Source organism: Solenopsis invicta, chromosome 6, assembly GCF_016802725.1.
Source record: "Solenopsis invicta isolate M01_SB chromosome 6, UNIL_Sinv_3.0, whole genome shotgun sequence".
NCBI lineage: Eukaryota > Metazoa > Arthropoda > Insecta > Hymenoptera > Formicidae > Solenopsis > Solenopsis invicta.
The window spans coordinates 20,030,006-20,054,130 of NC_052669.1; the positions used below are offsets into that span (position 1 = coordinate 20,030,006).

The 24,125-nt window shown below is 38.3% G+C and overlaps 1 protein-coding gene and 1 long non-coding RNA gene across 8 annotated transcripts in view; one reads left to right on the forward strand and one right to left on the reverse strand.

The window, feature by feature from the left end:
- Positions 1 to 24,125, forward strand: part of LOC105204096 — a 272,220-nt gene that overhangs the window by 139,222 nt on the left and 108,873 nt on the right. The window lies entirely within an intron of this gene.
- Positions 727 to 24,125, reverse strand: part of LOC105204094 — a 135,064-nt gene continuing 111,665 nt past the window's right edge. For both annotated transcript variants that reach the window (XR_851199.3, XR_003269147.2), the window contains exon 3: positions 727 to 1,367. This is a non-coding gene — a long non-coding RNA (uncharacterized LOC105204094). The remainder of the gene's footprint in view (positions 1,368 to 24,125) is intronic.

The window sequence follows — 24,125 nt, forward strand, 5'->3', positions numbered from 1 at the left end:
AAGGGGGCGGGAAAGGATGGAAAAACCTTTCCTACGGACGAGCCACGGCGCCCTTTTTGACCGGGCCGTCGAATTTCCATAAATCCACCCTTGTCCCGTGTCTCCCCCTCCCCGCACCCTTCTTTAACACCCCGTTTCCAATCCTCGTTGTTCCCGCAATGGAGGAAGCTCGAATTGACGGGGAAAGGTTTAAGTTAATACGCGGCCGGGGCGACGCGATCCACGTTAGGCGTGGACCTCCCTTCTCGAGAGGGAGACATCGATCCTTTCTCCTGTCGCGTCGAAGATGGAATATTCCTCTCGCAGTTGTTTAAGCTTGTTGGACCGATTTAATGCCCGTTTCAGGCTGATTGAATTGAAAGGAGGTAATCGAAATTGCCTCCTTCGAATTAATCCGAGATTGGATATTTTCATCTGCTTTAGATGATTCAGTTTATTCGCTTTGGCGCACAGTTGGAGCTGTACGAAAGGAAAAATTTTAAGAGAGTTCAGAGATTCTATAAATAAATTCTATAAATTACGGTAAAACATTCATATGTTGAATTCTAAACACGAAAAAAGAAATGATTAGTGCAGCTGCAAGAATCTATACGTACTTAAATTTCAGTTGTATACAATTTAATTATGTAGAATTTAACTATTACACAGACTCCAGACAATTTTTTCTTTCCATGTAGAATAAAACAAAAAGAAAAGATTTTGCTAAGAGAATTGATGAGAAATACATTCCGATTATGATGAAGTATTTAATGAAATAACTAGTGACGTCAAATCGACTATAAATAATTATTTTTCAATCATCTAAACGGTCTCAAATTACATTAAAAGTAATATAATATTTTTCTTCATTAACGCACATCTGCCAAATAATTTGACGTTTAAAGTTTGATCCGAAGATTCCTCGAATTTGCTTCACGTATTTCTATCGCAATCATCGGCGACAGAAGCCAATCACCATGGAATTGCGTCGATCCCTTTGTACCTGTCACCTGCTTGTCACGATGACGAGCAATCAAATGTCGGCATTACGATCGCCTTTGATCTTCGATCGACGCTTTTAAAAATTTTGTTACAAGCTGCAGTAGCGTTACTGATACCTCGTAAAGGGGCCAAAGCTCTAGACGAGCAGACAGGAAGCATCGATCTCGTCACCCGCCGAGTACATCGTGCACTAGAAATCCAGCGATACTTCGACTTTCTCGTCCCCGTCTCGTCATTCTCTCCTCCTCCTCCTCCTCTTCCTCTTCCTGCTCTTCCATCCGCTCGAGCTCTCTTCGACGTCTCATCGTGCGCGCTGCAAACCGAGGGATTTACGGCCCGACACCCTCTGCCAGAATTCATTAGCCCGTTCCCCTAGTGGTGTGCTTCTGAAAAAGACGCCAAAGAGATTTTAATTGGCTACTTGGGCGACCAACGTCGTTGGTAAGCGCCCGTCGCGACGAAAGCGCAATGGCGCGGCGGGCGCCGCGAAAAATCTGCTGGCGGCGATAATTCTGCGTCGTTACACCGCATTGAACACGTTACGAACGTTATTTTCTTCAATTCTGAGAAGCGTTGCCTCGGTTCGAATACTTTAATTCTATGAACGAAGAAAAGGAGCAAAAAGATATATTTTAAAAACATTTAATTAATATATTTAAAAAAGTAAAATATATTTATTTAATATATTTTAATAAATTGAAATGTTAATTATTTTATATTCAAATATTATATATTTATTTATCAATATATTGTGCAAATATATTTTACATAAAAACAACTCAATAGCTCAATTGATTTAAAATATATTTATTTAATATATTTTAATAAATTGGAATGTTAATTATTTTATATTCAAATATTCTATATTTACATATAAATATATTGTGCAAATGTATTTCACGTAAAAATGACTCGATAGCTTAACTGATTTAATGGGCAAATTATTTAAAGAAAGAAAGAGAGAAAAAGGTAAGATTGATAATAGTATTTCTCCTCTGATACAATATTATTTTGATTAGTTTGTTTTTTATTTGTTCAGAAAATTGTACGAAGATACAGTGCAATTTCACGTATTATTTGTGAAAAGATTGCGTTCCTCTCTTGCAGGAAATTGCGTTACAATTTTTTTTTTTTTTTTTTTAAGCTGTTTTCTATAAGCTTATTACTTTTTGTTCACTCGAGAATGCATCGCGGATAATTACATTTTCTCGCATTAAATTTCCTGCAAAAATGGCGAGCTCCCAACGCGAAATACGATATTTCATCATGCTCGCGTTACAGTTGAAGGAACGTCAGAATATCGGTCCGTGATGAAGAAGAGAAGGCGGATGGAGAAGCGAGCAGAAAGGGATGTTGTGTGTGCGAGAGAGGGAAGGAGGGAGACTGCGGAAAGTGCAATCGCAGCGTCGATGCATCGGCTGTGGCGTTTCGAACCGCCCTACCGTCGTCGCCGTCGCTGTCGTCGAGGTGTTTTGTGCGTCGCGAGAAGCAAGAGAGAGAGAGAGAGAGAGAGAGAGAGAGAGAGAGAGGAACGTTATCGGAACGTCCGTTGCCGGCGTTGTCGCGCTGTCCTCATTCTCCTCCCCCTCGTCCTTATTCCTGTCACCCTCGTCACCCTCCCTGGACTTTCGACCGTAGCCATTCCCGCTGTCTTCCGTTAGAGGGGGGCCCAGTCACGCGCGACCACTGAGATAAGGCTCGCCATCATCGCCGACGACAAGGTCGAACAATGCCGCGCGCCCGTGTCACGAAGAACGTCAGTGCGGGAGGAGGAGGAGCGGGAGGTAGGGTAGAAGATTTCGTCCCAGGATAAGACTGCCACGTGATGCGTCGTGCTAATAGTGCATTTCGGTCCTCTCATCTCCCCGCGCGATTAGAGCACAATTTCCACTCGGTAGATTCTGCTGAATTCAGATGTTTCCCTTCGAGTGGAGAAAGCAGACAGTGCAGTAGCGGACCATCTCGTTTTTTCTAAGAATTTCGACCAAAAATTGAGACAATCTCTCTTTCTCTCTCTCTCTCTCTCTTGTTTCAAAAGGTTCATTAAGTTGAAATCTTGTTTCACTGAGCTCTTTGTAGAATTGTTTGTACGAAATTTGTGTATGTAATGAATAGAACTCGTGAATCAATCCTATGAATTTTAAGTCTGAAATATTTTAAAATCCTTAAATATTACATTTTAAGGATTTTTCAAATTCAGAACGCAACACAATAAAATCCAAATTCAGAATCGGAAAAATGTTCAACGCAAGGAGTTTAAAATTGACTTACGAGGCGACGATTTCAACATATATAGGGGTTATATAAAACTTATCATGCGTAACACTCGGAAACACTCGATAATCCGGCTCTTAGAGGAGCCTAGAAATTTATTGGATTCCCTTAGATCCTTCTCAATAGTCGGCTTTTCGAAACCTGGCTTGTGGAACAAGAAGAAGGGTGCCTTCTTGCTCCGTGCATGGGTTACGCGAGCGCAGACGAGAAATTATGAAATATCCAAGGGTTCGCGTTCACGAGCTGAGATTACGACCGACAAAAAGGGGGCACCCGGGGAGAGGAGCACTCTTCGAAGGGAAATCCGCGCTCTCGACGTTGTAATCTCTCCGATTCCATTATGGGCACCGTACACTCTCGCCGGTTTCGACGATGCTCCTCTCCGACGTGGTATCGGGATATAGCACGATTTGTCAGACCGACCGTACCTTTTTTTTTCGAAAGCTTTCAACGGCGCACTCGTTTGTCCTTCGGGAGTCCCCGAGATTTTTCCTGAAATCTTACATCTCCGTTAAATTGTTGTAATAATTCAGCGCTCGGTTTCGAAAGTTCATTCATTATTCACATAAGAAGAATGTTAGTGCGAAATGTAAATTTTTTTTTCATATAAAATTTTAAACGATCCGTTTCTCATTAATGCAAGAATATTAATATAATAAGCTGATTAACAATATTTATTATGGAAATATTAATTTGCATAATTTTTTTTGTTATAATTCTCATCTAATTGCGTATAATTTGATTTTATTTTGAGTTGTTGTTAATACTAACATATTCCTTTTTTTCACATTTCAGGTATGTAATGTCATGCACTGTGCACTCGCGAATGCTGAAATATGTAAGTAAAATATCTGCCAAGATTAACGCAAAAGTAACAGTTCTCTGCCATGAAAATTGCAACGTCGAATTTTGAATGAAAATTCTTATTACATTTGTAGTAAGAATTTGTTTCGTAGTAATAATTTGCGTGGTTGACTATGTTTTATTCATACCTGATGTACGGTACATGTATAGACAAATTTCGATTAAAAATTCCATCGATACAATATTTCCGTGATGTTTGCACTAATGCTTTAGTTCATAGAATGTCAACAATAATTTACATTTCTAATGAAGCAGCAATCAGAAGCTTCTGCGTTGCAGCTCTCTACCGTTGCAAATTTCGATAAGCAAAGTGCTGTAGTATGCAGTCTAGACTGTGCTATCGATTTCCGTTATTATTGATCTCGTTTCACGCACATGGACGTTACTCGACGTACTTGTGCCCATCGATATCGTCAAAAAAGAAAAAAAAGCTTGTACATAATATGGCACTACGGTTGAAAGAAACTATATAATTCACGATTTTATAAGAGATAATGTATTATTATGCAAAACTTGAAACATAAAATAGAATTACAACTATATATATTTAATATAATATTAAATATATAATATTAAAATATATTGTATAATAATATTATATTAATATATCGTATATTATAACATGGAAAAAATCATTTTGCTGAAGCATCTGAAAATTTAGTTCGGTACAGATTTAAAAATCAAAATAATTATAGATACTCGAGCTGTTGGCTAGGATGTCAAAACTTTGTGCGGCACTGCTCATCATGCTTGAACGTTCCACGTAATTATTTTATACGGACAACCAACAAAATTATTGTCAGATTTGTAACTAGTTTTTAGATACTCTAGCAAAGTTATGCTTCTCGTGGATACATAATCTCATACTTCCGAAATCAAGCGAAATGCAATGAGTCAATTATCGCTAGCTCGAGCTCGAAATATCACGAATATCAACAGGCTTCAAAGGGAACCGCGTTTATTCGTCAATATCGGTAGGATATTGCAACGGCGTCGTTACTCCAATCGGCATGGCATTAACAGTCGTTCCGTCTAAATGGGTCTTTATTCGGACACGTGTACGACGTGACGGGCTACCCGCGGCCGCACGGCACGGGCGGCGCGATAAATTCGCGTCGTCGATCGTCGACAGTTTGCACACTCGGCATCGCCGATAACGCCGCGCCGTGATTGACACGCCGCCGGGGGATAGAGCAGGTGGAGCGCGGAACCGGCGGATGAGTTATCGATTTCGCTCTCGATTGTACGGCCGCACATAGCTCGGTCCGACTCGGTTTTGTGCCGCTGCCGTCCCTCCTAAACCCCCCTTACTCATCGCTCGTTCCCGACGTCTAGCTTCTCCACACCACCGAAACCGCGTACGCCATAACGCCACCGCCGCGGCGAGTATTTTCCTAATGAATTTCCTGGCGACGATTGGCAGTCCGCCGCCGCGGCAGATGGCATGCGTCGATATACCGCAGAAAATAATAAAAAAATACCTCCGCGAAATTAGCTTCGGCCGTCCCCGCGGGGGTGTCGAACAATCTGCAGCAGCGTTTTAATTCGCGGCCGCAATTCTTTATCATAATTACGTGCGCAGGTGGTACACATTAATTAAAAGAAATAACGATCGACGACGTGTCTAGGAATGTTGAGGAAATTGCTTGTTCTTGATATCCGCGACATGCGTGATTAATCATTCTCATTTCGCATTGTTACAAACCCAGAGAAAAATTTCTTCGAGTTAAAAAAGATTTGTTTAAATAAAAAAAATTTACATTGCAACATGGTTAAAGATAAACTGCTTTGATTTGAAGAAAATATATTTGTTCCTTTTATTAAAATTAAAGATTAATTTGGATGTGCAACGCAAATCTTTTTTTAAATAAAAGAGATATATTTTTAAAACCGGAGTAATTGAATTATTTTTTATATTTCCGAATAAATTTTTTTTCCTCTCTCCAAGGATTATTATTTTTATTTCTACTTTGATTTAAAGAAACTAAGTTAAAGAAACAAATTTTATCAATTTAAACATAATTTTTCTCTGGGTGTAAAAAAGATAATTAAATTTTTTATTTTATAAAAAATAGGCAGTTTATATATACCTACTGATTCTAGTAAACAATTCTATCTCAATATTAATTTATTGTTTTCATCAATTTAACGTACATGATGTAAGATTTTAATTTTTTAAAAATTATAAAGACGGTCATTTAAACACTAAATTAGTCCCAATTTGGTCTCGACCCGCGGAGGCAGATTTGCATCGTCGATTAGCAAGCGGGTTAGACCATTACGGAAGATTAATCGCGTCTAGGAGATTAATCACGAATTATTCTTCGATTAGGCAACGCTCGTCCTGTTAATCTCGGCACGAAAATGCGCCGCTGGCGTGTCGTGCGATAATCAGTTCAATTGAAACAGTCGAGAGATTAATGACCTCTCTGACGGACGCAAACTTCCGACGTGATAACTTCGATGAACCATTCAGTCGATTTTTACGAACTAGTGAAATCGATGTAAGTTTTGTTCAATGCAACTCTACGCCCTGTGAATGCACAAGTAAAATTTTTTTAGATATCCCCATGTTCTAATTAATTAATAATGGTGAAACACGAATAACACTCGCATTTTCTGTTGCGGATAGACATGTACGAGTATTTCTCTAACAAACAATTGTTCCTCCAACGATATTTCACCACGCTCGTTGCCAAAAAGAGAACGAGAAATGCTGGTGTTCGATACACGCGCGAATTTATCGAAGCTATGCCGGCTATGTTGGGGTTTTTACCCGCTGTATTCTCCTCTCATGCATCTATTCATTTAATTCATCGAAAGCGAATTAAACGAATCACGCCGCGAATCCGCCGAGCAAATTTGCGGATCCATGTCGATGATTTGATGCCACGCGCGCTATTTGTCACGTCCATCAGTTCGATGCACTCTTTATTATCTAAAGCCGTCCCGTCGAATCTCGGACAGCTCGGAATGAAGGATCATCGTCGTAGCGAGCCACTGACAACAAGACGGAGCGTTGGCCTGAAACACAGTGCTCACCCTCGCAAATGAGCGGATTTCGTGATCGCGCGCGGTGGCTCAACGATCTCGTATACATTGAAACGCTCATTTCGTCGGAGTAACGAAAGTAATTTCCTCGCGAGAGGGAAAGGCGAATCACAGTATTCTTAGCGCGATGAATCGTACCCGAGTATTTTGGCTTCGATCGAATAGCTTCAGAGATCGAATTGCTATAATAAATTCTCTCATTGACTATCAAAGTCGTAAATACGCTGATAAAAGGATTACTCGTTTCAAATAAATATATATTAATAGTATTGAAATAATTTATTTATACTGCACAAGAAAATATTGTTTGTAAATAAATGCAACTTTGGCTAAAAATATTTCAGGCACTTTATAAAATATTTTACAAGGGGACTAAACTTTTTGAAATATTTTTAAAAATATTTCTAACTGGAGGGATTCAAACAAAATTTAAAATGTAAATTATCCTTCATTTCAAGAATCCTGTAAACATTATGTATAATGTCATAAGAAATAATATAGACTAAAAAATTTCAGATAAATTAAAAAATATAAAGTTTGGCCGAAGCTATAATTGGTTTGATATAAAATAGTTATTTGAATAGTAATAACATATTTATTTGAAGTAATTTTTTCTCTCAGTGTACGTTACCTAAGTTAGCAATGAAAGGAATCAAAATTAGGAGGATGCAAAAAAAAGTAGATCATTTAGATCACTTTTTTATTGAAGTCATCTTATTACGTTTCTCTCGATAATATTTTCTAATACACAGAAATGTACTTTCGTTCAAGATTATTAATTGTAATAATTTAAATAACTGAAATTTACACGCACGTTCTCAATTTTTAATGTCGATAATCGCACCTCGCTTTCTTCCCCGCCTCCTCGCGCGGTACTAAATCAATACACCTGGCCAACGCCTGTGTAACCGAACGTTTCGAAACACACAGCGAGGCTGCTTACAACGCAGTGCCGGGATGGCAATATCTTCCTCGAGGAGGGTACGCGAACTCACGGAAAGGCCGTTAGGGCAACATTAAAACGACATTTCAAAAACTGCGAAGATTGTCCGCAGTTACCAACATTGCGCTCTCTCTTTCTTCCTCGTTTTCTTCTGCTCGCGCGGTACGCACGTAATGTCGATCTTCTCCCGGGCGATCATTAAAGAATTTTACGATGCCGTAAAGTTCCAGATACTCGCCGACTGACCTTTTCCGAATGGGTAACACTTATTCGCCCGGTCGCCCTCCTCGATAAGATAGATGCGTACTCCATAATACTGAAGTACCTGTCGCCCGTTGGTTATCGAGCTCGCGAAACAGCCGCGAAACTTCACGCAAAATTTTTTTGCTCCTGAGAAATCGCGCGTCTGGAACGTCACCTTTCTCAGAACGCTACAACGCATTTTAAAGCATTACTTTTTTTTTTACGTCTTCGTATCATCTCGCTCACTTTATTCTGTTTTTCTTTATTTAATAGCACCACTTTGTTGTTACACTATCGTACTATTGTCATAAATTATTTCTACTAATCTTGAAATTAGCATGCATTTTCCGACAGCTTTAAAATATTTTTTTTCTATAGCTTTAGAAATAGTTTTTATTTGTGTAAATGTTTTTTTTTACAAAAAAATTGTGAGGGAGGTTTGTGCGCGTGTGTTTTTGCTGAAGAGTTTTATTCCATTTTCTCTAGACGAAATTGGTTCTGCAAATTGATTTAACCTGCGGTAAGGAGCTATTGCTCTTCACGTGTTGCATCATTAATTAGCGAGCACTTCGTATGTCCGCGGGCAACAACTCATTCTCATAATTTATCCAGTTTTACGTACAAACTGATAATACTCCCTCCGTGGTTATCGAACCATGTTTGTTTAACCCTCAGCTTTGCCCTTTCGAAGGATTTGGGAGGTTTCCCTTTGTAGTCCCTTAGGGAGCTAGAGAATTAATTATTTCATTGTTTGCTCGTGGATTTGATACATTATTAGCAGCCTATTTGCATAACTTAGACACGATTCAATATTTCCCTTTCATCATTATCAACTACCGGATCAAATTTCAGTAACTCGGTAAGAACAAGTATCTCAAGTTCGAAAGAAAGTATATTCTAAGTAGGCAAATAAGAATTTTTATTTTATTTATTATTTCTTTTCTCTTAATGTCATAGTCGCTAGAGATTTGTGAATAAAGGTTTTTGAATCGAGTCAAATTAAATCGAATTGAATTATTGAAATATAATTATTCATTAAGAACACAATTATTGTTAGATAATTTTAATACATAGATAGTAACAATTTTTAATTAAAAAATTTATGTCGATTATATGATATAAGATAATTTTATAAGATTGCCAATCTATGTGGTTCTTATTCAAATCTCTTAGATACGAAATAATTCAGATTCGAATCATAGAGACTTGAATTCGAATCGAATCGAATCTTACTTAATTTGTTAAATAAATCATCTCGAATACGAATCGAATAATTCACACATTTCTAACAATCGCGTATAATTATAATGTATAACTCATTTAACGAGGTATGTTAAAAAGGAACACAGCACGGTTTATTAAGAACTTAAAGGTATTTAAGTATACCTGCAGCGATTGAAGCCTAGACTCGAATCACAAACTTTACTTCTCTAATTCAACGTTTCACAAGCCCCAAACGCCGTCCTTTTTCCAGTGCAATCAGGCTCACGCGTTAAACTTTGCTCTACGATTTTCACAGTCGACATCAGTTTCGTCTCGCGCTCTCGTTTGACAAACCCGTAGCCGTCATTTAATTACGCGATCGCTGATTGCGCCGGTCATTGTCTCTCTCTCTCTTTCTCTCTCTTTTTCAAGCGACGGCGAGAAAGTTTCGGCAATAGCTTCCTCGTTTTGCCACTTTTATTTCCGTGTTAATGAGAACTGGCAGCGAGATGGCAGGAAAAACGTGTCGCTTCACGGCGTAACTAACGAGACCGGCCGCGACGCACAAAGGGCATTATATCCGTCGATATAGGTTCCAACGGATCGGACCCAGCGAATCCCATTCGGGGATAGCTCTCCCCTTCACCGGACAGTCTCGCATCTACACCATTCCGTCCCTCATCCCTCTCGTCTCGTATCTACCCCCGCGCGCTCTCTCCTTCTCTTTCTCTCTTTCTCACGCCGCTCTCGTGTGTACCTTGCAGTATTTCACTCGGCCAATTTAAACTGGTTATTCCGTTGGCGACACACCAGCACCTGGTGCCCGGATGTCGGTACGCCAAAAACCAGCTGCGCTCGTCGGCCGTCGCGACGCGACGCGACGCGACGCGACGCGTTGGCGATGCGCGCGGATTACAGTGGGTTTTTTTTCCGCGGGGATCCTTAATGACACCGCTGACGGCCGCATGATGTATCGTCCGTATGTGCATGCTGCGAAATTCCGCAAGCGAGGGCACGCGATTGCGATCGTGACACTGTCGCGAATATCGCGAGATCTAGCTGTCTCTTTCACGTAACGGATTTTATTGTCGGTCTTTCATCCGTTAGCGTTTTTCTTTTTTTTTATAGCTATTGAACTTTTGCGTCGGGACGAAGCAGTTGGAGGGCAATTGGAGAAAAGTTTTCCCCCCGGAAGGGTTACACTTTTCTCCCCTAGGTACTCTGCAAATCGCGAGAGACGACGTCGCATCGTCGCGCCTCGTTTGCGCTCGAGAGTCGCACTCTCTCCTTGACTCTCCTCTGATCTCCCCGGTAAAGCCCTCGCGAGAATTTATCGAGGCGGAAAAGTGACTCGGCTTACGCGACACGCGATTAACGCGATCGCGAATGCTCGCAGAAGAGGCGGAAATGAGCGCCGACCTCTTGACGCTCGCTCGTAACGCTAAAGTAAGCGACCTCTTCTCACGCGACGACGAGTGCTGAGATACTGGGTGTTTTTATGGCATGACGTACAATTGCAAAATCGATAACAGCTGCACATAACGGATTTTTGCGTTCCGCGAGGAAAAAGCGGAAAAAATTTTGGATGAGGACGTACAGTTCGATATTCGGCGATTTTTTTTCCTTTTTTTGAATCGTGAAAAGCAATATACATATGGAATAAGGAAATAACAGGATAATTTAAAGTAGTGATTAAAAGGATTAAAGGAATTAAAAAAATAGTAGCTAAAAGTAAGAGTGTAAGTAAAAGATGATTAAAATATATTTTTAACGTTAAAAAACCTCTTTTTTTTCAACAAAGTTTTACATAATGAGGTATTCAATTTTATTTTTTATTTTTACGATTAATGATTTAAAAAAAAACACACGGAACTTTTCATCAAAACGGTTAACCATTTAACAAGAGAAAATATATAGGAAAACGAGAAAAGAATTGGAAGAATTTAATAACTTCATTTTTCAATATTTTTCATGTATTGTAAAAGCGCGTTTAGTCGTTTGAAGAGGTCGATGTGTGAATATACGGTGTGTTTATAACATCGTGTAATTGCCCACGTCTCGAAGATGGTTGCGCATAGAAAATACATTCGTCAAATTTGATCCTGCTACGGGCAACGCGCACTTTTCCACGATGCGGAAAAGGGCGGAAGAGATACTTTCCTCCGAGACCGCATCGGGACCGGTAACATTACCAGGGTTTAGGAGCGTAATGGCCGCCCGGCCCTTCGTCCTGCTCCTGGCAGGATGCGTAAATAATGACCGGGGTACCGCGCGGGATCACATCCTTGCCTTCTCTTGCGTCATGATTTATCGAGTCGTAAAAAATCGCGTGGTTGCCTCTTGATATTCCGCCAAACCCCGGCAACGAGATCGAATGAGATTTCATTATTAGCAACGTCACATCCAAATATATTTTCGAGGTAAATCGTGACTCGATCCAATAATATATATACACATATATATATATATATATATATATATATATATATATATATATATACCGAGAGTTATAACAAAGAGAGAAGGAGTCTATTTCTAAATTTGTTTTCTCATCAATCATTTGTCACTGTTCGTTCCTTTATACATTTCGGTGTTGAATAGAAGATGTGATAGCTCATTTTGTTCTATAATAATTTTACTACAGTATGTAACCATATTTTATATTATCTCTTTACTATATTCAATATTGCATTAATTATATGCATTTTAATAACAGTCATAGACATTGAGAAAAACAAAAAAAGAAATATGAAACTACTAAAGATGTAGAGATTTTCTTATTTATTATTCTCTTTAACACAGTCATAATGTTAAGGATGCCATGTGTCATTCTCAAAACATTACCTAAAATATAAAAACTTCATAGAATATTCTAATAGTACGTTTGAGTATCTGTGTAAAATTTGAGCATAATTCACTTATCGGTTTAAAAGTTATTTATTTTTTTGTTTAAATCAACATTTTACATATATTAATAAAATTAATAAGTATTCTTGCAAAAATCTGTTTATTTATTTATTCGTATAACAGTTATTTATTTAAAATTGTAGCAAATTATATCTAGTAATTTTCACTGCAAAAACCTTTAAATCAAATTTTTCATTTTTTTTTCTTCATTGTAGCTAGTTTTGAGTCAAAAATTCGGAAATCGCGATTAAAATTTTTTATTGTTGATTAGGATTGAAAAAAAAGCATGAACCTAGAGAAGCCTTTCGTTTTTAATTTGCGATAGCTTTCAGCACGTGTTGTATAGCGAAAACACCCTTAAACACATAATACACAAATGGATAAAGATGTCAGTAATATTGTGTATCGTGGTTTGATTCTATTTCACTATATATGAAGGTTTCCAATTATCTTAGCTCTACTTTTATCTTTAGCTCAAGAATCCTCTCTTTGTCAACGAGAAAGAAGAAGTACGCGAACGCGAACGGTGCTCGAATTTCGCTCGAAAGGGCCGCCGCGTTATCCTGCGGTAGGTGCTTCTCGCGATTAAGCTCGTACGCGATCAGGATCCCAAGAGGTCCTCGTTACGCGGTTATAATACGCCGTTTTACGGGAAGCTCGTCGGAATGACGGTGAGGATGAGAGGATTTCGTTAAGTCCTTTGCGCACGAGATGGGTCGGTTATCCTTTTCACTCCGGGGACCGAGCTTTATTCTTTCACTCAGGCTCAGCGCAAAAGCGATTCCGCCACGTGCTTCTTCCAGAGAGAGCTTTCTCCCTGCCATCTGCGGAGGAGAAAGTTAATCTGTTTGCGATTATGTCGCAGAGAATCACAAAAGCATGTCGAAAGAAGGAAACGAGAAATAGATACAGTAAATGTGAAATGGATAGTTATCGAACGTGTATTTCGTTCTGGAATAGTCGTTTCTTTTTCAATAGGATGAAATTAAGTCAAATAATGACGCACAGAGGAAGAAATAAATAACAGCGTGAGTAAAAAAAAAATAAAGATTGCAAGAGATAAAATAGAACAGCTGAAGGATATTAAATGAAACTGTACACTGTGAAATATTAAGGAATCAAATTTAATAAGCTGATTCCTCGAGTTTAGAAAATAACATTTTGATATTTTATGTGTGTCGAAATTTATTATTTTAATACAAATATTGACGTAATTAAAGGAACACAACCTCATCTAATCAACCACATTTCTGTGGTTAAATCGGTTAATTTCAAAATAAATAGTATCCGTATTAACGTGTAGACATAGTAAATAATAAATTAAATTTGAGTTCAATTTAATATTATTATAGTTAGTTTGTTTAAAAAACGATAAAAATTAGTTCAGGATTTTCGAAATTTAAAACAATTAGTAATTGGAAATTAGGCTAATGAGAATCTCTCTCAGTTCGGGTAAAAGCTCAATCTTTAAATTACATTGTAATTCAAAGATGAATAAATAATTTGTATAATATTAATACAATACGATTGCGCACTTTTACCCGCGCTGAGATTTTCATTAGCTTAATTTCCAATTACTAATAATTTGTTTAACTTGATTGCTCTGGTTTAAATTGACGACATATTAAACAGGAGCAATGGCGACCTATAAGAATAATTCAAATTAGGTAGAACTCGACACTACGAATATAATAATGTATTGGATATTTAGTTTATAATGTTCTATTCAATTAAATATCTAAAAATAACATATAATAATTTTATAATTCAATAACTCGTAAAATTTTGAAGACACTCGTTAACGCGGAAATAAAGCAGCGAAAAAAGTCCTCGGATAAATCCGACGTCCCGTTTTTTACTCGTATGATTTTTAGGATCTCGATTTCAGCCGAAAATTAAGCAGCGGGCGGTCCACCTCGTAAGCTTCCTTCCGTACGACTTTCGGCATCCTCTGTGTCGACTTGTAACTTTCAATCATACGCCCCATCAAAGCCTCCCAACATAAAAGATCTCCAATTCCATTACAAATCTCGCGAGATTGAGAAAATTATATTTACATGCGTGATTTATATCAACAATTAATTGATAGCAAATCAAGCGTCGTTGTGGCGTTGTAAATATCTAGGCACTCATATTTTATTAATCACTCAGAATTAGTGGCCCGTATCAACGTGACATTTTTCACTCAAAATTAGCTGCATAATCCAGTGGTAAAGTTCCTCCTGGGGATTGCCTGCATACATATTAATGACGTAATAATTCGCGTACGCGGCGGGAGGCGGGGACGAGAGAAGGGGGAGAAGGGGGGGGCCAAATCGCGGCGACGGCGGCTGATTCGGGAACGGGGCAATTAATCGCCGTGGCGCGGCGTATCGCAACGTGCTCGACCAAGCAATTAATTAGCTGTTTAATTTAGATCCTATCGGCGGAGGAGGAGGAGGAGGTGGGTCCCGCACAGCCGGTAGCGTTTCGATCGCCCGCTTTATCCTTGCCGATATCGAGGGAATCGCCCTCCCCTCGCGCGGGAGGAAGAGCAAACGGAGAGGGAAGAAGGAGGCAAATATAGACCGAGGGGAAAGAAAGGTGGCGAGAGGTGAAGAGAGAACGATCTCTCCTCTCCCTCTCGTGTGAGAGACGGGGTATCTTCTTTCCGCTCCTTTTCTCACTGTCGGCAGAATGTTAATTACCATTCGCATGACTCTCGTATACTCTATCGCAGCTCACCTCCCTTCAAAAAAAATAAAAAAAATTCTCTCTTTCTATTTACGGCGCCTTCGTGGCCGCTCATTTTTTCAGCGACAAGTTTAATTATGCCCGCCGGGCGCCCCGTTTTATTCCCCGCTTCCTCTGCCCCGCGCACGATTTCTTCGAGACGACCGCGACGCCACAACGATCTTTTTTTTCCGGTTGTGATTGCGTCATAATTAATAAACGGAGTACATTCGTGCAATTCATTTGAATTTAGTTTTGGAACTAAAATGGAATTTTCTTAATTTAGAACAGAAATTAATATTTTAATATATCATTGATGATATTGAAAAAATATATTTAAAAAGAATTGCCTTACATAAGTCTCGTTTCGTTTGAATTAACAAATTTCAAGCACATTGCATTTCCTTTCATTAAATTGGCAATTTCCTCGTCTGACTGAAAGAAAAATTCAATCGGCAATCAACGAGCATTGAACTAATGTACTTCACATTTTTTAATCGTTTTGATAGACAACACGGCGTTGCGTGCGGATCTACGATCCTCGCTTCGAACAGGTACTTCAGAATCGTCCGACAGAAATCGAGGCGATCCATTGTACACGTAATGGCGCCGGGATGAGCTTTAATTGAAGCCGGTTCTGTGTAATTACCACTTTCGAGCGAGACAGGGCTCTCAGTCTCCGATATCTCCGGTATCGTCTCGATCTACTCGCGATCGAATAAAGTTGGAATCCTTATCTTCCTCTATATCCACTGGATGGTTCGTATATGATGGATTATAGGAAAGAGAAATGAAAACGTTCTCTTTATATCCGTAGTCTTGAAATAGAATAAAAAAATATGACGATAGGATTCTTTTTTATACGCAGATGTATCTTTACTGATACGGTAGAATTGTGTCGTAATTTTTAAACCTATGCGATAAAACGTTGCGTTAAAAAGATCGTACGCGACAAGAACTATATATATTATTAATATAACAGACTGATATAACAGACTTGTGAATATAATATATTATATATATTATACTTATTCAAATGAATTGCAAAATAATTAGGAAGACTACTTATAAATTTTACAACCAAATACACATTTAAGAACATGACGTCATAATGGCGACAGTTGATTTTTATTCATTTTTATTCATTCTTTTGGAAATTCTGTCTATCCAAGTGTCAAAGCCTTTGATTAGGATCACGTGATGTAATCGATCACCTAATGATCATGCGATTGACATTGCGAGGTCATCAGACAGAGCTGTTTGTGACAAAGGGAATCTCGGTTTCACCCTCGATTAATCGACACATTCGTCTCCGAAGATCTGATCTGTGACCATCGACGCATGATCGACTTCGCCACAATTGGACACGGCTACATCAATCATCGCTTATTATCGCAAAATTGCCGAAAATATTTTTTATTTTAACTTACGGGATAATATGGTTAAATATCAAATGTGCATCGTCAGTTTCAAAGAAATTTATAATTTTTTGTGTAATCAAAGAAATTGCAAGTATAATAATCTACTAAAGATAAAAGATCATTTTAGAATTTATAATTTGATTTAGGGTTTTTGCAGCGAGCATTATTATATTTTGCTGCAGTTTTAAATAAATAACTTAAACGAGTGAGCGAATCTAAATGAATTTTTGCACGAATATTTTTTAAAGTCTTGTCAATATATGTAAACATTTTAACTTAATTGGTAATTCTGCTTCTCCACCAAATTTACAAATAAATACTGCAAAACGCGATTTTACAGATACTCAAACGTAATATTAGAATAGAATCTATGAAATTTTTATATTTTTGGTAATGTTTTGAGATATGATACATCCTTTGTCCGAATTTTTAATTTAGAACTTATTCAGGTTTTATTACAAAAGTTTATTTAAGTTGCATAAAAGTCAATGTACATTGAACATTTCTCCTCGTTTTTGCAATTCGTCTAAGATCCTTTACATCCTTCGCAGGATGCTTTTGAGAACCGCTTTCCTCCCTCGGGATTGACCCGTGTCGGCTCTCCCCGGTGATTATTAACTCGCGACAAGCTACGGCGATTCGCCCGCATTCCCGCAAATCTCAAGCGATCTTTCATCGAGCGGCCACCGAGATTTAACTCCGACCATTAGTACGCGCGTCGCTAAATGCCGCCCATTATTTCTACGCCGTCCTTAGGCCGAGGAACTTTTGTTCTCTGCCATTGATTCCGTTTCCTGCCACTCGTAAGGGAACGATTCCATCTCGTTGTTGGAACGATGTCGGAGAGGTGCTACGGCAACGCGATAAACGACGATGAATCCTGTTCGTGCGGCGAGATAATTCTTCCCGATCACGTGAGATGTCCTCTATTTGCTTGCTCGAGGCTCGCGGGAAAGTAAGGAGTTCAATTACGGGATAAATGAGACGCGCGATCTTCTCAATTTGTTCATTAGTCGCGGTTGTTCCGAAGAATTTATTAACGTGAAAAAAAATGTTACAGTGCTACCAGTCCTTTTGAAGAAGAAGCGTGCTCCCGGTGCATGAAACATGCATACTAATTGTAATTAATTATTCTTAGTAGATAAAATTATAAATTGCGTAAAACCGGAGGCATTTCGTAGCATATCGTTTTTTTTTCTTTACAAAATATTATTTCTTAATGAACGTGAGTCGGATTCACTACATTTATAGCAAAGATTCCGAATATTTATATTACAATACATTGAAACACGGCAAATATTTCAGACTATCATATCTTAAGATATGATAATTAAATTTAATTATGAGATGCAGCAGCTTTTATCTGAATTCATCAGGAGATATTTCAGTGTGCCGCGATTCTACATTATCAACAATGCGAATCCAATCTCTCTCCATTAGCTGTTCGTGTAAGTGTAACTTTTATGGTACGCTGGAAGCTGGTACGTATACGTCGATCTGATCCTGAGCGTCGACGTCCGTCATCTCGTGTCGATCTTCGATGATCGGACCTGCGCGATCTATCTATAAATTAATAACATCCGTGAACCTGTATCGCTCTCCCGTCTCGCGCTAAATATAACCGGCACGTCTCGGGATCCCGTGTTAAGTCCCTGAGAAATTTCTCTGATAACCATAAATTGGGCGCCGGTACAAGTACGCGGTCGCCGCGCCGCGCCGGTGGAACGGGTTAATATTGGCGAGGAAGCAGCAACGACGGCAATAGGAGTCTTCGGATCGTCCGAAGGGAGACCCGGAAAACATCGAGAACCGCCTCTTAGACGAGAGGCGATTAACGTAAATAAGACGCGAAGGCTATCTGGCGCGCTCCACAAGAGCGGGACGGGCTCCTTCTCGATTTAGATCAATGTTAAAGAAGTTAAACGAGTGAAAAAGCAACAGAAAAGCAGCAGAACTCGTTTTAAATTTCATTAATTTTGTGACTGATCCAGAATTTAACATTTTTAAAGTTAAATTAAATCGCCATCTTCGAGAAGAATAAGTTCTGTGACGTTCGATTATCGTATCTAAATCAATAGCTTTTTTTTTTAACTTTACCCAGATATTCCTGAATTTTGTAAAAATACTTTGATATAATAATTTTATACGTCTTCGTCATTTCATGATAGTTTTATAGAAATAACATTGATTTAACATTTTTAAAATTAAATTAAATGACAACCTTTGAGAAGAATACATTCTGTGACGTTTGATTATTTGTATCTAAAATCGATTGCTTTTTTTTTTAATTTAATCCAGATATTCCTGAATTTTGGAAAAATACTTCGACATAATTTTTATACGTCCTCGTTTCATGCCAGATCGTCACGTGAAAATCAAGAAGGACAGGTTGAATTTTACCGCGAATGCATATCGAATGACGAAAAGATAAAAACGTGTAACAGATCGGGCACGTTCGTCGTATATTTTAACGGCGGAATGCATACCGCCTCTGAAAGCGCACCTGAGATCTTTCGGTTGTGCTTGCATGCGATGTCCAGCGGCACGTTCAGGAATAAGTTCGACGATTTTCGCCGAATTATGCAAACGAGCAGCCTGCAGTCGCCACCCAAGTCCGGATTCGCGTATAATTGAAGGCGTAATTGCGGAAAAACGAACGACCGAACGGCGCGGCGGCGGCGGCGCATAATCGCCACGCCGATTCTGTGGCCGATCTCTCGTCCGGTACAAAACATTTCTCTCATCTCTCATTCGGGACTTTCTCGAAAAATATGTTTGTGATTTTCGACAATTCCGCTACTTTCGCGGAGACTCGTTCGAGTGAGAATCTTCAAGCAAATAATGAATTTGCTCGATGTACAGAGATTCTCCAAGATTACTTCGATAGATGAACATTATTAAGAAGAGATATTTTAATTCGTATTTGCCGTACAAGTAAAAAATCCTTTGGTACAGAAAATTAATTTCCCTTATTTCATCGCGCGTGTTTTGTAAAATTAAAAAAAGAATTCTTGATTCATTAAAATCACGTGATTTTTTATATCTTCCAGAATTTATAAAAGTTTATCACAATAACAAGCTATTTTATTCTTAAAAAAAAAAAAAAAACGTTAAGTATATTTAAAATGTGCTGGATCAATTTTGAAGCTGATTTAAAAAGCAAAAAACATATTTGATATAAATTTCGTTTAAAGCGCGTTGATTGTTTCAGAGCAAATATTTATAATTAGTCACCTTTGATCACGTGTATTTTATCACATCCACGTGATGCGGACATTTTCTTTAGACGATTTTTAATAATTCTATTTAATTTCCGGTATACGTACCATGATACTGGCATGTCTGATATTTTTTTTTCGTCTCCTTTTATCAATCGCTTTGCGCTTAATAAGGATTTAGTGTATGTAATTTATCGTTCAGAAGAATCGGTATTCGTAGATCCAGCTCCGAAATGGATCATTCCTCTTGATCCTCGCTGATGAAAGCGAAGAATTAGCGATTTCTTAGGAAATCCATCTTCTCTCCAAGGAAGAAGAAAGCACGATCCGCGAGTTGTTAATTCGCGAACCGCTTCTTGCGGATTACCGTGTCGGGATTTCTTGCCGGGACACTCTATTTAGTTGGCAATTAGAGTACATTGTAAGGAGGGTGGGCTCCCTTGGGAAAATGCAACGACGATTGCATCAATGAGAAGAGAATTTCTTTTTAAAATGAAATTTTTTTTTATCACGTGTAAAACTTGTAAAATATTACTCTTTTTAACAATTAATAAACCATTTACCATCGTAATTCCCATAGTTTATGTACTCTTATATTTAGCACTTTACCTCGCGAACAAATTTATATTTGTTAATATTTTTTCTCTCTCTTTCTCTCTTTAATCGCACTCGCCCTCTCGTGATAAATTTCTTCGAATATTGGCTTTTTCACTGCGGACGAATATTCGTGTAAAAAAAATGGAAGCTTGTATTGAATAATTTTGTTGGTTGAATTTGCGAAATGCATGATGTTTTTTTCGATCGAGCGATTGGAACGAGGTACAGTAAAACGTTAAAGCTTTTTTTGCGATGTGCTGTAAACGCATCGCGACTCAGCTCGATCGTTTATATGATCGTCGCAATTCTGTTCGGACGGCAGTGTTTAGATTGTCCATATAAAACTTTAGCTACAAAGTGTTGATCTTCGGATATTTCAGCAATACAATCGAAATTGGACATCATGTATTACATTTAATTCATAAAAGACATGTTTAGATAAATTCCGGCCTGCAAAAATATATTCTATTTTAGAAAATGTCTTTTAAAACTAAGGAGAACACAAACAAGTCTCCCCCCCTCAATTTTAATGAGTTTTGGATACGTTACAGTGTAGAGTATGAAAGGCATATTTTTTGATAAATGCCAAATCACACGTTAAGGGAATAAAGCACCACTTTGGAAAAAAAAAGGTTTTTTTTCTTTCGACGCGAATATCGTCGAAACTGTAATAGCTACTACAAAAAATGTTCTAAATGAATGTTGAACGTGTTTAAAAATGCTTTATAACAGTAGTAAAAAAAATTCCTTTTATAAATTTTTTTATTACTGTTTAAAACAATTTACTTAATTTTTTTATTACTATTATAAAGTACTCTTGGAACTATTCAACTTTCATTTAGAACATTTTTTTATCTATTACAGTTTCGTCGATGTTCGCTTCGAAAGAAAAAAAAACCGATTTTTTTCACGGGGGGTTTTACCTTTTATAGCCACTCAGCATTTATAAAAAGATACTTGCCTCTTATTTTTGTCTATGTTTTAACAAATCCAAAGTTCATTAAAATCGAAGCGAGATACTCGATTGTGTCCCCTTGAATTCTCTTTAGCCAAAAAAATCCCTTTAGTGTCTATTTTAAAAGAAACTTCCATATAAATAAGAGGGAAATTCTCGAGTTCGGGATACAATTTTTTGATAGAGAACAATGTATCCATTTCAAAATAACTTTCGAAATTTATATCATTGAATCAAAGAGTGAATCAGAGAGTAATTCATTGCAAAACCAACATTTAGATTAATTAATCAACACTGATTTTGAGATCGAGCGTTCGCTATTAAATTGAATTCTTCGTCTGATTACGAGATCCGGGAGATAGCATCTCTCTAACATTGCAGCTGCAGAGCGATTAGGGGATTATCGATGGCGCTGTTGCGCCGACAAGAACAGGCGTAAATCTTCGTTCCAAGCGATCGCAGTCCACTCGGTCGTTTCAGGATTTCCTCTCGCACGGAGAATAATTCTCGTATCTTCTGCATATCGCGTCGTATATAAACCGCGAAATAACCGCGAGCTATTTAACGCCGCAACCATTTACGGGAAACAATTAAGCTCGATATATCGCACGAGGCGAGGTACATACGCTCCGTCTGGGTAAACATCATACGGTGCAAGTGCATGGGCGTTCGTGTACGTGTGTATGTGTGCGCGCATCTCTCCTGTGCGAGATTCTCCACGGGCAAGTCACGGGCCGAAGTCATTAATCGCGTTATAGGCGCCGCCAAAGCCAAGGTCACTGCCGCCGGACCTTGCAAGGTCCCGTGGATGTCTCTCCTCCTCCTACCTTCTTCTCTTCTCGCTTCACGCTCCCTAAACTCTCCTCGGTCTCGGTGCTAACGACATTTAATCCCGAGACACGCGTGCGATACTTCGCCGCCCAGGATTCCCGCTGAACGCGCAAGGCCGACCGGCGCGGGCTTTTTAACCAGTGATGCGATCGTTCGCGAGGGGGAAAACTTGGCGAACATCGCGAACAAAGAATCGTGACGATAGCTTTAATAACGAGGTTGCACATTAAGCGCGTGATAATTCGCTCGCGGAGAAGATCGAAATAAGTAAAATCAAGTATTTTCTGCGGTTGGAATGATCTTTAATTCATTTATTCTTAATCCGCTTCGTGTCTAATAATTCCCGCGTGATAACGCGTAAATTAAATTCCTAACTTGAATATAAAACGTAATATTATCAATGAAGATTAATCGACCTGGAAAGAAACAAAGATTATCCTGGAAATATCCTTTTGAATTGGCCAGACCATGTCACGACTGGCGGCTCTTACAAAGTCAAACATATAAGTAACTCGTCGTCGCCAGAGAGCTATGGATGTCCAATGCGAGAACCCCATTCGCCCTATCTGTTCATCCATCTATAGATATCTGCTCCTCATCTCGTGCACGGGTACGCGGGATATAACCGCAGACTGAAGGAATGCCTAATGAGCCAGACATCTCACGTGGGAGCAATCATTTCCACGGGGACCGCTTATAAGGCCGTGCCACTGGCGAGAGACGGCCGGGCCGCGGGACGTGGGTAAAGGAAGGAGATGGCGCGCGGGGATAAAGGGGGCAGACAGCGGAAAGAGAAGAGCATAATTCAGGGACGGGCGGAAGTTCTCCAACGCGCGGTCCAGCCTCGGGACCTCGAGATTTGAATGCAAAACGGGCCCGCGAATGGTCGGCGATCAAGCCGCCTCCGAATTAAGTCCATTTTGCTAAATTCCAACGAGAGGAGCCGCATGTGGATGTTTGCTTCCCCTGCACTCACACTCGCTCGCATTCCGCTGGCCACGCGCGCGAACGATAATGTCCGTCATAAATGTGGAATTTTAGATTTCACGCATAATACCGTCTGGCCAAACATTCGTTACGTATTTGCTTTCTAATTTATTTATTTGCTAGAAGGGGTCTGTGTTATTCATACTGCAGGATTTTTCGATAAAATGGTTAAACGCCATGCGAATGCAAATACTATCCTTTTAACAATTGACTCACTGCAATTTAATTATCGGTGATTGTATTATTCATACGTTTATTATTTGATGGAAGTAATAAATATTTCCTCTATTAATTTGCCAGCTCATTGACAATGCACAGGTTTGGTAAATATTTAAAAATATTATTTATGAAAAATATTATGTAAATAATTATACTGCTTGAAGTGATGTTCTTGACGTGCAAAGCATTTCTTTTTTTTTTTAATAGAAAAAATTGAAATTAAATGTCAGCAAATTTAATTTCAACAAACATAATTACAAATAATATTATATATTGAAACATTATGCAATTTTTATTTTTAAAAATGTTGCTTTTCTTTCTTTTTATTTCTATTTTCTCTCCAGGTTTGGATAGTACCCAGTTAAAAAATAAAAATTAAACAATAAAGCTAAAAAGTTGATAACTTTTAACTTAATTTTAAATGATTTAATTTTAAATGATTTTTAACTTTAACTATTTATTTTTGAAACGTATAAATTTTAATTTACCAATTTTTTTTAAGTTAAAAATTTTTTTTATATAAAAAACTGTATTCCCATATAAGAATTATTCATGTAAATTTAATTTACCAATAAAATATTAAATTTGTTTGATAAACCAAATTATATAATACTTTAAATACTTACGAACTTCTAATTTAATATTTTTTAACATTTAATTTAATTTAATTAACATGATTTTTAATTGAGTTAATTTTTTATTCATGTAACTTTTAACAT